At 33.8% G+C, this 16098-nt stretch overlaps 1 long non-coding RNA gene across 1 annotated transcript; it reads right to left on the reverse strand.

Moving 5' to 3' along the window:
• Positions 1 to 9016: 9016 nt before the first annotated feature.
• Positions 9017 to 15900, reverse strand: LOC119637542. The gene is made up of 2 exons (XR_005247277.1): positions 15806 to 15900; positions 9017 to 9104 (listed from the first exon to the last, which is right to left on the reverse strand). It is a non-coding gene; the product is annotated as an uncharacterized LOC119637542 (long non-coding RNA).
• Positions 15901 to 16098: the final 198 nt, after the last annotated feature.

A 16098-nucleotide genomic window follows, 5' to 3' on the forward strand; every position in this document is an offset into this window, starting at 1 on the left:
TCTGATTCTAATTACGTTCAGAACATGGTTGGAAAGTCTAAGAAAATTAGTGCTGGGAAACTTTTTGGACACTGATCGTTATCTATTTTCTCTATTGTGGTTATGGAGAGCTTAAAGGCCTGGATTATTCCTTGGCCTGTAGGTTGAAGCAAAGCCGCCGTATTAGGAGGTAAGAATGTCACTTTTATGTTTGGATACATAGTTTCCAGTTTGCGAGGATGTTCTGGTGCATTGTCCCAAACAAGAAGTGCTTCAAAGTCTAAATTCTGCTTTTTTAAATAAGTTTCAACTTCAGAACGAAACAATTCGGGAACCAGTCACAAAAAATTCGCGAATAAAGAAATTTATAATCGCGAATATGGGAATTGGGTCGCATTTTTTTAGTCCGCGAATAAAGGAAACGCGAATAAGGAGCTTTTACTGTACTTGAAGTGAATTTGAACAAAAAGAAAAATATGCACCAATGAACCGTGTAGAATTACCATAAAAATACAAGGCTATTGATTTAAAAAGCTTTAAGGGCAGACAAAGACACTGCATCTTGATGCAAGCTTCGTTCACTAGGAACAGTTGTTGATTCATCAGATCTAATTCATGTTGGTGGGAGACTTCAGAACTGCACGTTGGATTTTGATAGTCAACATCCCACCATATTATCAAAACTTGTTTAATAAAGCGCTAATCGCAAATTCTCATCACATATTTTGGCATGCAGCGCCGCACTAGTTTATCGCTGCCACTGGGCACCAGTGTTGGTTGATCAGTGCAGAAGAACGAGAAACTTCGCAATAGTTTTCTCAGTTAGCTTTGTTTCGCATTTGCCATCCGCCTATGCTATGTGATTTCCAAAGTTGTAACCTTAGAATGAGCGCATATTGAGTAAGACCATTTTTAAAAGGTCATAACAGTCATTTCTTGACCAGTGTCATTTTCGAAGATATATAGCCAAACTTTTATTATTTTTGAAATATCTTTTTTTTTTTTGGTATGTTGAACAGAGATGGACTAAGCCAATAGATTTGTGGCTTATATGTCCAAATAATAAACTGTTGTAATTTTTAGTCACGATTACGTATAAAACGTAACAAAAAAAAAAAGAGCGGCCGTAATAACTGGAGTAAGCATGTTAAATGTAATTGTGTGTGTGTGTGTAAGTGTGCTTGTTGAGTTCTTGAAAGTCAGACAGTGTTGCAAACTTTGGCTGAAAACGAAAAGGAATGTTATGGTAATTGAAAATGATTGAACGCAAAAAAAAAAAAAAAGGAAAGAGGAGGAGAAAGAAAAATTCTAAAAGGATAAATTGGCTTTTCTAATAAAGCAAGTTAGTTCCCCGAGATGACGTACATTTTTTGCTGCAAAGAGATCAAGGAGACAGGCATATAACTTGAAGAAGCTAAAGGAATCTCTAATGCCATCAAGCCTGTGACATCTGAAGATTAGATGCTCAGTAGACTCAACAACATTGCAAACTTCACATGGTATAGCGCGAATCATTTTTAAATAAACTTTGTCATAAGTGTGACCACTCATGAGTCTATAAAGGATTTTGATTTCCCAGGAATTAAAAGAAGATACAGAGAAGGGTTTGAATTGAAATGTGGGATTTAATTTATAGAAAAGACGATTGGATTTAACGCGCGCGATTACTTTAAATTCGTCGTTTAGTTGTTGAAGGATGTGGTTGCGAATTGCCCGAATTGCTTCATTGGGAGTATATTTGATGGACAAAATTGTCCCATCAACACGAGCTCTCCCTGCATGAAAGTCGGCTTTTAGATTTAAAAAAAAGCCGCAGTGGCCAGGTACCCAAACGAGGTGACAGTCATCCACTTGAGATTCGTGCAACGTCTTGTGAATGTCAAACACATATTGATTTTCTGCATCTCTTTTATTTATTAGAAGTAGAGCTGACCTGCTGTCAGAAAAAATAACAAAACGTCTGATACCATCGGAAATAGCAACCATGATAGCATGTCGAATGGCGAGCAACTCAATAAAAGTAGAGGAAAGTTCCTCTTCCACTTTGACTCGAAGTATTGTTTCAGATAGATGTTTCACGACCGAGAAGCCAGATACATTATGTCCGACAGAACCGTCAGTGGCATATATATCATATCCGTTGTTGTAATAAAAAAGGAGCTTTTCTTGGCATAACAACCTTATACAAGAGAAGTTGACATTTTGTTTTGAGGTAGAGATCGGTTCGAGAATGTTCATGAAGACTTTGCATTTGCTGGCAATGAAATTCAAGGGGGGAATTGAATCTAACTTATCAAAAATATGACGAAGTTTTTGATAGCAAAAAGTATAGCTGCAAGTGACAGTATCACTGAGAGATATAATTTCCTGAAAAAAGGAAGGACTTATCATCTTGACTTTAATTAACTCCTTGGCAGTGCAAAAAAGAGCTCTTTCGGAAACTGGCCATTCACCAGATATAACATTGAGAATATGTTGAGCAGTTGAGGGGGTCAGTCCAGTACAACGCTTCAGCATTCGGTTTTCAAATGCTTGTATACGTTTTTCAATATATTTTGGGAAATTGCAACATATGGAATGTCCAAATTCAATTTTGGACCTGACTAAAGATTTGTAAACGGTCAAAGCATTTTTGGGAGGCAAGTCTGCCTGATTGTTTGTCATGAGTTTGATGATGTTGCATCCAGACTGACAATCTTTGAACGCCTTTTCATAATGCCCACGAAGGGTTAAGCTGTCATTTAAAATTCTCCCAAGAAATCGAAGAGATTTTACCTGATTAACTTGGGTACCTTTGATAAGAAGTCTGATTTCACGTTTAGAACCTTTCGCAAAATAGATAGTGTTTGTCTTGCTGGGGTTAAAATAGAAATTAAAATCAGCGCATGCATCGAAAAACAAGTTCGCTTTCATCGAGAGGTTATTGACAGCTGCTGGAAAAGATGAGTCCGCAGATACGATTGGAAAATCGTCTGCATATTGAAAAATGTGAGTTTTGTCATCTTGAAGATCATGCAAAGAAGCTGCGTATAAATTGAAGAGTATGGGGCTTAAACAACTGCCTTGTGGGATACCACCGCATATTTCAACTTTTTCGGTAACCATCACCAACACACGCTTGGATAAAAAATTAAGTATCCACGGCCGCATTTGAAGAGGAATCGAAAAGATTAGGAGAATTCTACCGAGCTTAATCAAGTTGACACAGTCATAGGCTTTGCTGATGTCCAGGGAGAGCATGACAACCATTTGCCCTGCTTTTTTTAAGCTGGCTATGAGAAAACACAGTTCATTAACGCACACATTCGTAGATTTGCGTTTTTGATATGCGTAAGACCGAGCTGGAATAATGTTCTTAGTTTTCAGGAAAGCAGTTAGTCTCTCCTTAACCATGAGGTTGATGGTCTTTATGAATACAGATATTAGTGAAATTGGTCTGAAGCTACTTAAATCATTTAAGTCTTTACCTGACTTGGGAAATATTTTTGAAATATTATTCAACAATGAAAAATTATTGCTTTTGTGTAATACTCAATTTTTACTAACCACGAAGTTGTTGTCAAGTTGTTTTTTTTTCTGGGCTGCCAACACTCTACCGCACAACTAGCGGCAAATTTAAGCCTTGCGTAAATTTTGGTACATTCTTTATTTCACTTTCAGAGTTATCGAGTTATCTCAAATTCACTAAACTTAATCCATGCACTGCAAAACATATTATATTCATCCTTAAGGACAGTTTCTTTACTTTTACCTACAGAGACTTTAATGCACGAGGTGTTTCGGAACTATTTGTCAGAAAGTGCGCAAAGAGTATTATGAGGTGGTTATATTGGTTCATTTCTGTTTACGATATTTTTAAATGATCAGATAGAATTTCCGGACTTTGCAATTTATAGCGCAAGCAAGGGTTGTGAAGTGCTATACAAACATTCTCAAGCTTCCCCATTTTCCTTGGATCGTGTCTGCTTTCCCGCTCTTTTATTAAAATACGCCGTCGACCTTGACATTTTTTAAAAACTTTTATATATAACAAGACGAATTATACGCAATCGACTATAAGCGTTGGCGAATTAAGACTATTAAGTAGACAAGTGGAAAAGAGAATAGAAAACAGAATTAATTTACTTACCTTTCACAAATTTCAAATTATTGTCTTGATTCAGCTGTGTGTAAGTAACAAATTTTGTTTGGAATTTGTTTCATCTTTAATTTACAGTTTTTTTTTCTTATAAATGCTGGTCAAAACAACCTAACGTAAAGCTCAAGCAATTTTGCCTACGGCTGTATTGGCAGTTTTGAGAAAGCGATTCTCGCTATAGCTAAAAGGTCAAAAATAAAACCTTATTAACATCGTGCACAATCAGTGCCAAGGAATACAAAAAAAAATTTTTTTTAAACAAATCGATCATCAATCATCATACAATTGATCATACAATTAAACATTGTACGCTTTGCCGTCATGTAAAAACAAAATAAAACTAATCTATCTTCATCACTGAAATAAACGTAAAAAATGTATATGGTGGTAGATGAATAATTTAGATTAAACAGAACATCAATTTACAACATCCGCTTATTTAATAAAGGAAATCAGCTCTTTGAGTAATCCTTAATCAAAGGTAAGCTGCGATGATTGTAAGGTTAGAATTAAGATAGATTGTTTTCATAATCAGTATATGTAAATCTGTTCTGAGTGCTATTTCCTTGAAATCAATACTGGATTTAATAAGTATACAGAGGCCATCATACCCATCGTTTCTGAACTTTGTCACAGAAGAAAACTTCAAAATATTTAAATTATCATTATTGTCCGATCCAAACACCTCCATAAGAATATAAGAACCCAACACATTGCTGCTTAAATAGAAGTCCAAAAATTCAATAATCACGAAGAGCAGCCTCTAAGGAGAACATATATAATTTTTTCTGTAACGCGGCCTTTGGATGTTTCCGAATTGAAGTCAAAAATGGAATTGATTTGAGTATTTAAAAATTTGTCGTATTCACATTGTGCTAACAAAGCCACAGAAATTACTGCATACTCTGCAAAAAATTTGCTGGTAATTGTCTCTCTCGTTTTTGGCCAATCTAGTGACAACATCGATGGGAACAAATTTGCATTAGTGTTGAGTGTAAACCGAGGAATATTACTACAAAACTCTCTGGAGTTGAATTCATAGTAAGACAGCTGCAAGAGAAATATATAAACAAACGTAAACATGTTATTCCTTTACTCTAGCTGCTAGAAATGGAATTGTTTTTCTTTTTTGAATTTAAATTTGTGAATTAACTCGTACCCAAAAAGGAGGAAAAAGATTATAAGACTTACGCGCTGCCAACTGCACTACCGAGGCTCTCTTGCACCTGCCTTTTTTTGCTATCAAATACTTCACCATATTTTTGACAAAATAGATTCAATTCCTTTGTGGAACTTTATTACCAACACGAGAGTCTTCATGAACATTTTCGAATCGATCTCTACCTCAAAACAAAATGTATATTTCTCTTATATGAGGACGTTATGCCAAGAAAAGCTCCTTCTTTATTACAAGAACGGCTATGATATATATGCCACCGACGATTCCGTCGGACATAATGTATCTCGCTTCTCGGTTGTGAAACATCTATCTAAAATAGTACATCGAGTCAAAGTGGCGGAGGAACTTTCCTCGACTTTTATCGAGTTGTTTGCCATCAGACATGCTATCAAGGTTGTTATCACTGACGGTATCAAAATATTCGTTGTTTTTCTGATAGCAAGTCAGCTCTACTTCTAATAAATAAAAGAGATGCAGAGAATCAATACGCCTTTGATATGCATGGATGTTACATGAGTCTCAAAGGGATGACTGTCACCTTGTTTGGATACCTGGCCACTGTGGTTTTTTTTAAATGTAAAAGTCGACTTTCATGCAGGGAGAGCTCATATTGATGGGACAATTTTGTCCATCAAATACACTCTCAACCAGACAATTTGGGCAATTCTCAACCACATCCTTCAACAGCTAAATGACGGATTTAAAAAGATTGTGTGTGTTAAATCCAATCGCCTTTCCTACGCAATAAATCCCATATATCAATTCAAATTTTTTTCTGTGGCTTGTTTTAATTCCTGGGAAACTCCTGGTCACACTTATGATAAAGTTTATTTACATATACCATGTGATGTTTATGAAGTTTGTGAAGGTTCTTTTTGCTTCTTCAAGTTATATGATGGTCTCCTCGATCTCTTTGCAGCAAAAAATGTACGTCATCTCGGGGAACTAACTTACTTTATTAGAAAAGCGAATTTATCGTTTTAATTTATTTTTTGCGTTCAATCGTTGTCTATTACTATCTATCTAGCATTTCTTTTTTTGTTTTCAGCAAAAGTTTGCGGCACTGTTTGACTTTTAATAACTCAACCAGACAAATACACACACATTTACTCTTAACTTACCGGCTCCAGTTATTACGGCCGCTCTTTTTTTGTCGCGGTTGATATATACTTCTTATCAAAATTTACGACAGTTTATTATCTGGACATATAAGCCACAAATCTATTGGGTCAGTCCATCTCGACTCAATGAACCAAAAAGAAAGAGGGAGGAAAGAAAAATTTGTTAAAAGTAACTACAATTTGTTTTTAAATATCGAGTTAAATTGAGGTATCTCACAACTTCCTTTCATGCTTGTTCATTGAAAACGGAAAGAAGAAGAGCCGCGACGAACAAGAAATGATCACCACGAGACGGATGAGTAAGTCGAATAACATTATTAGAATACTCCAACGACCTATAAGGCTGATGGTGTTGATATTTGGTGGAAAGGTGGAGGCACCTCAATTGATGCAGTTGTGGCAGGAAGTTAGAAGCTATCTGCTTGGTGGTTTCTTTATGAAAAACCAACAAACGTCAAATCGCGTCTTATTTTTTACGTCTCTCAAAGTTGTTAATGCATTGCCTTGGAAACTTTGACGGTAAGCGTTGAAAAATTGGCGGTAATGGTACATGATTGGCCTCGTGACGACAATGAACTGTATCCCAAAAGAGAACAAGACAGTAACTACGACTATAGTTGCTTAGTTACGTGACAACTCCCAGAACCCAGAGGTCGATTCATGACAGACGAAGTCGAATAAGCTCGACGGCAGTTTTTGCGATTAAATTGTTGACTACCAAAATCGAATCAACTCATTGAGTAGCGAGTTTATAACTGTCGGCAATGTATACAATTTTGGTATATATAAAATTCATCACATAAATCATATAAAATTGAAGGGAGAGAGAGAGGGAGAATAAAACAAAATATCATTACGAAATAGACGTATTTGATACGGTTAATAAATGTAAATAAAGTCTAACTAATCTAATTAATGACGGAAATTTTAAAATGTTGCAAAAAGCGTCAAAAAATTACTATTATGAAAAAGAAATTAAGAAAAAAATTGTTGGAAAATATTAAAATAATTGCAAGCTTATTAAACAATATATCTGAAATAGCGTCAACAAGTGCTCAGTCGTGAAACAATTGCTGAGCATTCAAAAACAATCCATCCAGACGAAGGAGGGTGGAGCTAATAAGAATAACAGGAGCTCGAGATTTGAAAAAAAAAAATGTTAGAATGAGTTTAATTTGTTAAACTATTGTTATGAAATTCGCTTTTTACAAGATACAGTCCGTATCACTAGATCGTGGATATTTTGATCAAGAGAAATGCACTTCAAAGTTCTTTTATTTTACTACTTTGTCTTTCACAACAGTAGGAATATTTATTTACAATTTATTTTGGCCGTACTCTCAACTTCTACGTTCTTGCCAGACTAACCCTACTTTTCACAAATATTCGAGTTATATACAATTTTACAAGAATGTTACTATACCTAAATTTATGGTTATGGTCTAATCCCAGCCTGGTTTTTCCTCTAATCGTTTCCATCGGCCTGCACCTGCATGACGAGCCTGCGAATATGCACTTAGCTTTTACCTGTTTGCTTTTCCGCTAATCGTTTTCATCAGCCGGCAGCTGTATGAGGCGCCTGCGAATGCTCATTTGGTTTTCCCTTCTTTAGGGGATTTATTCTTACGAAAATTACTTAGCTGACATTTAACTGAATTTGGGATTTTCGTAACACTATGTTTTATTTCGGTTCGGATTTTTTCTCAAATTGTTGTTACATTGTTATCAAAATTATCTACATAAATTTACTCTTGTTTGTTTTGTGTTGTGTCGTTCAATTTCATATGTCGAACACAAATATTACACCAGCCAATACAAGTGCTTGCAAATTGTATTGTTTCAACCGAAGAATAACGACTCTAGGTTCCACTTCACAATATTTTCCATCATTCCTTTAAAATGCCTATTGTGTACTCTATTATTGAAATATATTCCATAAAATGAACATTCGTCTAGTCCGTTGAATTGCAAGGCACCACGGCTCCAGATGATACCCGGAATCATTTGTGGTGTTACGAAAATCGCAAATTCAGTTAATGTCAGCTAAGTAATTTTCGTAATAATAAATTCCCTAAAGAAGGAAAAACCAAATGAGCATTTGCAGGCGCCTCATGCAGCTGCCGGCTGGTGAAAACGATTAGCGGAAAAGCAGACAGGTAAAACCTAAGTGCAGGCCGATAAAAACGATTAGAGGAAAAACCAGGCTGGGATTAGACCATAACCATAAATTTAGGTATAGTAACATTCTTGTAAAATTGTATATAACTCGAATATTTGTGAAAAGTAGAGTTAGTCTGGCAAGAACGTAGAAGTTGAGAGTACGGCCAAAATAAATTGTAAATAAATATTCCTACTGTTGTGAAAGACAAAGTAGTAAAATGAAAAAACTTTGAAGTGTATTTCTTTTGATCAAAATATCCACGATCCAGTGATACGGACTGTATCTTAGTAAAAGCGAATTTCATAACAGTAGAATAATGGTATATTTGTTATACAACCTAAAATATCAATATTTAGAGCACATACACCTACATTAATTATCTAATAACCAAGAATTCCGGGATATGTTACTTTTAAATTTCTTTCTTCAAATCTCACCCTTATATGAATTTTTCCAAATCGAATCAGAGGCTGCCTCTCCGTATTTCAAGTTGATTGCAATAACTTGGCTGTCGTGATCACAAATCTAAAAAAAAAATAGAACATATTTGCGTGCATACACTAACATTTCTATATAATAAATATCATCGTAACATTTAGCATATGAAACCCTTTCTATTATAGATCGTGTGGTCATTTTCGTTTGGCTTTTGTGAGCCCAGTTTTGTCTATAAATCCTATTACTGTTAAAATTTGAAAAAAGGTTATAAAAAAGTGTTCATTTACATCCTGGAATTTTATATTTCCTCATGAACCATTCATTATATTTCAAACCATCCCTGTTGAACCCTATGCAGTGAAGGCATTATTTTTACTCTATTTGATGGAGTATTTTTGATGAAACTTTTCACAACCTAAATAAAAAATGGTTGCACCCACGCACTGAAAACTGCCACTTGCTAAATATAGTAAAGTTCACAACAATTCTAAAACGGATGGAACAACGATGAATAGGTGGCCTTCAAATTCTATTCTATCATGTAAATATGAAGTACTTCATTTTACTTAATATGAATAAATCTCAGAAGTATATTTTCTTATGTGAGAAATATAATGTTGAATGAATACGTTATACAAATTTACGCTTGCGATGATAAAGAAAGCGCATTACTTCTGTGTCTTAACACTTCCTATGAGATCAGCAAAGGAAAGACTTAGGCGCTTTTGCGTCCCCTGCCATAAAAAGATCCCAGCTAAAAAAGTAAAACAAAACGTATTATGCGTTGGTTTGTAATTGCGCGAAAAATCATTCAAAGATTGCTATTTGCAAACAAAACCACTATAAAACATAAATAATATATCGTTAAATAAAGTAAATTAATAACTAAATTTTAGGTGATAGGTTAGATAATTCACAATTAGATCAAATGTAAAGTTTTAACTGAAAATGAGTTTGAGATTTTTATAATTTTTGTTGAAGATCCGGTTGCTTTTATTCGGCATGACGGCAAGAAAATAATTTCGAGTAATAGTTTTAAAGATATCTTACTTAAAAGATAAAAGTACGATGATAATGGTTATTCAGTACCTAACGAAAATTAATAAATTGGCAACGTGTTAATGTATTTTTATGATTCATGTTATGTCGAATATTTGTCCTGTAATTATCTAAACCTAACTGGAAGTTCTAAACTAAAAGCTTATCATAACGAACTCCTAACAATTGTCCTAATTGAGCGACAAGAAGAAGCAAGGAATGATCCATAACATCAAGTACTCTTTACATTAGGGTTACGGATCGCAAATTACCTGCAGGATTTCTATTCCTAAGATGAAAGAGGACACAAAATAAAGTAAATTGTCTATAAAAACATCTCGCGCAAGTTCGAAATGCATTACACAAACAAATTATCTTTGTCACTATATAATTTTATTCGCATGAATGGTCGAATAGGCAACGGATTTCAAGTCAATGGTCGTGTCTTCAAATATCTAGTGCAGTAGAGTTTTTAATAAAACCGACAGGCATAGATGCTAGTGATCAACTGCTTTAGTTTTAGAATTTATTTCTGTGGGTAAATTAATTATAATAATAATAATAATAATATCTAACGTTTTATTTGCGTCTATTGCAGTTTTGCTTATACCTAGCATTTCACTAGAAATTTTTAGAAATTATATACATATATTTAATAAATCTTCATAAAATTTACGTTGTCCGTTTATTGTAATGTATTGAACCTTTCGAATTTTTATGCATTTTGCATATTATTTATTTGAGATTACAAATTATATCTTTAATCTCATCTAAAAAATTTTTATTAATTGATTTATCCTTGTTTGCAACAATAAACCTTTTATTGCAATTTATTTAACCTAGAAAGTTAACTGTTTACTCATTGGATTTTGGTAGACATTAATAAATACAAATAAAAAATAAAACAAATATCAAACTTCACGTTAGTGGTGGGCCAAACTTATTTAAAACATATCTAATTTTGAAAAATATTTAAATATTAAGATGCAAGAAATATTTTCTCAATATTTTTAGATAATTGCTTGTCTCATCAATACAATCAAAACGACTAACATATATTATAGCAATATTTTGTATAATAACAATAATATTTTGTATTTGATGTATAGTTATGAAATAAGTCGAACGTATCATAGCAAATATGAAATTTTATGGTGCAGAAATAGTAAAAAGTTTTGCTCAAACACAGTTTCAATACAAGAATGTATGAATACAATTTCTACTATCGCGGCAGTGGAATTTATGAAACCTCTGCCTAAAAAGGCATTTTCAATAATTCATATAAGGAGTTTGTAAAAGTTAGAACCAAAATGCTTTCTGAAGAAGAATTATTAGAGGACGTATAGAAGGTGGAGAACGGGTCGTTTAGACAGCAAAAGCTACTTGCTTTAATTAAATTCATTAGGGTCTTACCTCTATTTTTCGTAGTTTTAAGGATAACATTCGTAAACTCGTCAAAGAGGAAAATATACAGAAGCAATGACGATATTTGGATGAACGTTTAAAGGTCTAATTATGACCACATACAAGAATGAGACGAAAGGGATACGTTTAAAGCATATGCCGTTTCTGATAAGAATACCAACGCCACCATACCCGTTAGTAAATTTTAGATGTGAGTAGAACTCACTGGAACCAAAGATTTCACTGAGCAAGTAAAAGTCCATTTGATTAGAGTTCAAATAAAGTCGAGGGATGAGAAATTACGTCTAAAACTTTGAATGGTATACTCTAGAAAGGAAATCATGTTTGTTGAGGCAAGTTCAACAAATTGGTGTTCGCCGCATGGAGAGCATCATACGAATTCGCAAAATGATTCATTTCTTCCAAAAAGGTCCCTGTTCGTTATGACATTGACGCTGACCTAAAAGCTTATAAAATATCCGATAGGAGTTTTTCAAGCTCTGCAGTTTTATAGGTGGTAGCGTACTCTTTTATTATGGTTAACATTTCTGATATTGTCAATGAAGGTCGCAGAGGGAAGTGGAGGAAAGTTGTTATCGTATTCGCCGATGTCCAGAGAGTTGAATTAGAAGAGTATTTTTCTCGATATTTTGACTGTTTCTCTTTCTACCTACATGAGCATGTTTTGCTTACCGTGTTGTCATTAAGAGAGGCACATAGAAGACATGGGATATTATTCCATTCAATAGTAGACGTTTTACAGAATTTGGTATTGTGTCCGAAGCGGCCACATTTAAACCATTGTCTCAGCGTAAGAATGAAGGAATTCACTTGGAGAATGTAGTAATTCAAAGTAATCGTTTTGGGAATTCTTTTTCCTTAGAGGGAAATATTTTCATTGCTTTTGATATAAACTGGATTATATTCTACCTGGACATTACGCACAATTCCAAATCTTTCGTTAAGAATAAAATTATTCGCTTTTGAGGAAGAGTTGAAAAAATGTTTGGCTTCACCATTACTTATCGATTTTACCACTTTTAAGCCCATCAGATTAAAATTTTTTAAATGTTGCAGAATCATAAACATTACAATTAGGTGAAATATAACAACTAATAATCTAGAGTTCCCCAAAGCAAGTGGCAGCTGCAAGCTTCAGTAGTAGTTTGCAAAATTAAAAGTGTAAGAGAATGAAAGCTTAGATAGAAGGATCGCCACACCACCACCATGAGAATAGTTTGAGATCCGCTAAAATCTAACTAGTTATAACGCTTAATAGAAAAATAATCATGAGGTTTAATAAAAGCTTCAGAAAGTCAAGCCACGAAGTTGTCATTACAATGAAGGTATTATTCAAGCTGTTTTAATTTGTTACGGATTCTAGTACAATTAAAGTGAGTTATTATCGCTATTGATTGAGAGAGAATACGAATACAAAACCGAAGGCAGTCATTGGTTAAGAATACTCTTGTGAAGGTCGCGAGATAAGCGTGTGGCAGAGCTAATAACAGAACTTGATTTAGAAAATACTGTGTAATATTTGAATACGATCAGAGATTTCAGATAAGGTAGAGGAAGAGTTAGAATCAGCGATTATTTCCTGATCGGAAGGAATATTGTCTTTGATGGATGTCACAATTTCGGGATTTGAAGATTTTATGTTGAAAAGGGAGATGATGATTTCAGGACTTATCATCTTTTTGGTCCTGCTCGTTAATTCTGAACGTTTTAGTAGGCATATAGCACAACCGATAGTCATATTGCATTTTGGAGTTATTGATGAATTTGGCGCAAGAACCAGAATTGTAAAAATTGTGTGAGCAAGAAGAAGAATTGAATTTTAAAATATATGACGACTCGTAAATTATGAGAGAAACCGAAACTTAACTATAGCCGTGAATTTAAAGAAAAAGCGAAATCAAATTTGGAGGAAAAATTCAAGGCCGCTATTTATGACAATGAGAATATAAGTACATGTTCATCTTCATTGTTGCATAATAAGCATTTTTTGAATTCTAAAAAGTCATACGATTCTACACCAGAAACAGAAAGTAAGTGGCTCTTTATAGGCTTTTTTTAACAAGTCTAACTTTGCACATTCTTCTTAGGAAAAGCTTCAGATCGTTGTTACGACGATATCTAGAAAAACGACACGTACAACGTAAATGAAAGTAAGTTGTTTTTAAAATTTGTGAAGAGACAATATTTAAGTTAATCCAAAATTTTTTAGCTTTAATGCCATCTATCTAATCAGTATAATACTGGGGTTAGTAAAAATGATGATTGGGATGAAGATGACGATGACTTATTTGCGTCCATTAGCACACAATAAATCTTAGATCAAAACGAGAAGATCAATAATAATAAATATAATAACTTTCCCGATATATCTAAGTTTAAAGCAAATAAGCAGATAACCCATGGTATGGATTCCTCACGCTTTTTTGATGCTTATTTTTACAATTTTTTTTTTATTTCTGCAGGTTTTCAAATAGCGAATGGCAAGAAAGTCTAAGAAAGAAAGAAAAAAAAGCGTGGAAGCCTTGCTAAATGAATTTCATGAAAGTGATGGTGATGAGGATAACTTACTTTGTATAAAAAATAAAATTATTTTTAAAAAGCAAAGCATGCTATCGGAGAAAAAAGCTTTTAATACATCTTTAACAATCAGGAAAGAAGAAGGAAATTACCACAGATGGAGCGGCAAATAGTCAGCAGCTGAGAAAAAATCGAATATAAAAGTTGAAAACGATGAAGGAAGTGGAGAGATAGAAAGCGATTAGTTGGACCTTTGTTTTCTGTTAAGTTAGCCTAAAAGTAGACCGCCTTGATTTTTATTACCAAATTAAACAAAGTCCTCGCTAAATTCGCTGTTAAAAGGCAAAGCACAGGGTTGCTTGTAATAAATAAGAAAAGTAGTCAAAAAATGGCAGCTCTGTTAAATGGTTAAATGGTAATGCCGTTCAGCTGTGTTAAATAGCAAACCTCTGTTAAATGACATTCAACTCAGTTAAAATATCGGGAGACGTATACTGTCTTCATAAAAAGATATGGCATTGATCGCGCGGTCGGATATAAAAATGTCAAAAGGCAAGATAGTGGACTTCACAGAACTGAAACATATAATAAACCTAAATAAACATAAGGATATTTAGAACAATTTGGAAATTTTTCATTTTGCTATGCCGACGGCTTTTGTTAAGTTGGTCCGTTAGATAATGTTATTTTACAGAGTTGGTCCGTTAGATAATGTTAATCCTAATGTTGTTCCATTATTTTACAGAGTTGAACCTTCTGGTCTGTTAAGTTGCGCGTTTAACATAGCTGATTGTCGTTAACATTTAAGTTGTTAAGTTGGGCTTTTAACCATTTAACAAAGCTGTCATTTTTAGAGTATTTTTTACAAGAAACTCTGTACTTTGCCTTTTAACAGGGAATTTAGCGGGGGCTTTGTTTAAAAATTATGACGGCTTAATTCTAAGCTAACTTGTAAAACACAAGAAATTTTAAATGTTCGATATTAACCTTTGACACATTCAATTAGGTAAAAATCTTCACACTTTCAAGCATGTATGACATTGAGAATTTATGACTAAGAAAATAGGATTACGATCATTTAAAGTCTCTGAAGGGCTAGTCAGCAAACATTGTACGAATATATGTGTACTAGTTATACATTTTAACTCACCTCTCTCCATAGGTATTATGCATGAGTTGAAAGTCGAGACTCTTGCCATTCAGGCGGATAACTTGTAAAATTAAATAAGTTTAGTTTGCGTATTTTCCAAAACACTATATATACATCGAGAGGAGATGATAGAAGAACAAAAGGGATCAACTCAAGGGAAGAAGAATCGGGAAAAGCCGTCGGGAAAGTAGTGAAAACTTTCTTGTGTTTTCTACCTCTTTTCATTTAAAATAACATATGAAATATACAAAATAACATGATTATTTTCGATCAGAACTGCACATATATGCTGGATGTTTTGGATGTTCCATTTGAAATTAGACACAATTCTATGAATGTTAATTTATGCAGCAAAATCTATTCATTGATGAGAACATTTTCTTAAAAAATATAGACATATATTCAACTGAATCACTTTCCTTCGTTAGAATTCATTATGCTGTCATTAACAGGATTATTTTTTGTTGAAATTTTCAGTTTTCTTTACTATCGCAAAGCAAATTTCTTTTATCCATTGTTAGACCGTATATTTGTTTTTTATTTATTTAGTTTGTCACACAAATCCTAACGTAATATTCTATTTAAAGATGGGAAGAAATTTTGGGAAGAATTGTATATGCGCTTATATTCTGATAGTATATTCTAATATGGAGCATACCTGGAAATATAAGCCACACACTTATTAGCATAGTCCACTCCAATTTAACACTAGAAAAAAAAGCCTGGAAGATAATCACGTAAGCAGGTGATAATGAAGAAGCGGACAATATCCAAGAAAATCTAATTGTGTTGGCAAATTTGCTGGTGATGGTCCTCACATGCGCTCTCTCAATTACGTCAAATTTGGCGACAATAAAATAAAAAAATTAAATAAAAATTGTCGCTGAGAAGAAATTTAGAGTTGCCCGTGTAAAAACAACTGCAAAAGAAAAATATAAAGAGCTGCTAGAA

This window comes from Glossina fuscipes, unplaced genomic scaffold (assembly GCF_014805625.2).
Source record: "Glossina fuscipes isolate IAEA_lab_2018 unplaced genomic scaffold, Yale_Gfus_2 60, whole genome shotgun sequence".
Classification (NCBI taxonomy): domain Eukaryota; kingdom Metazoa; phylum Arthropoda; class Insecta; order Diptera; family Glossinidae; genus Glossina; species Glossina fuscipes.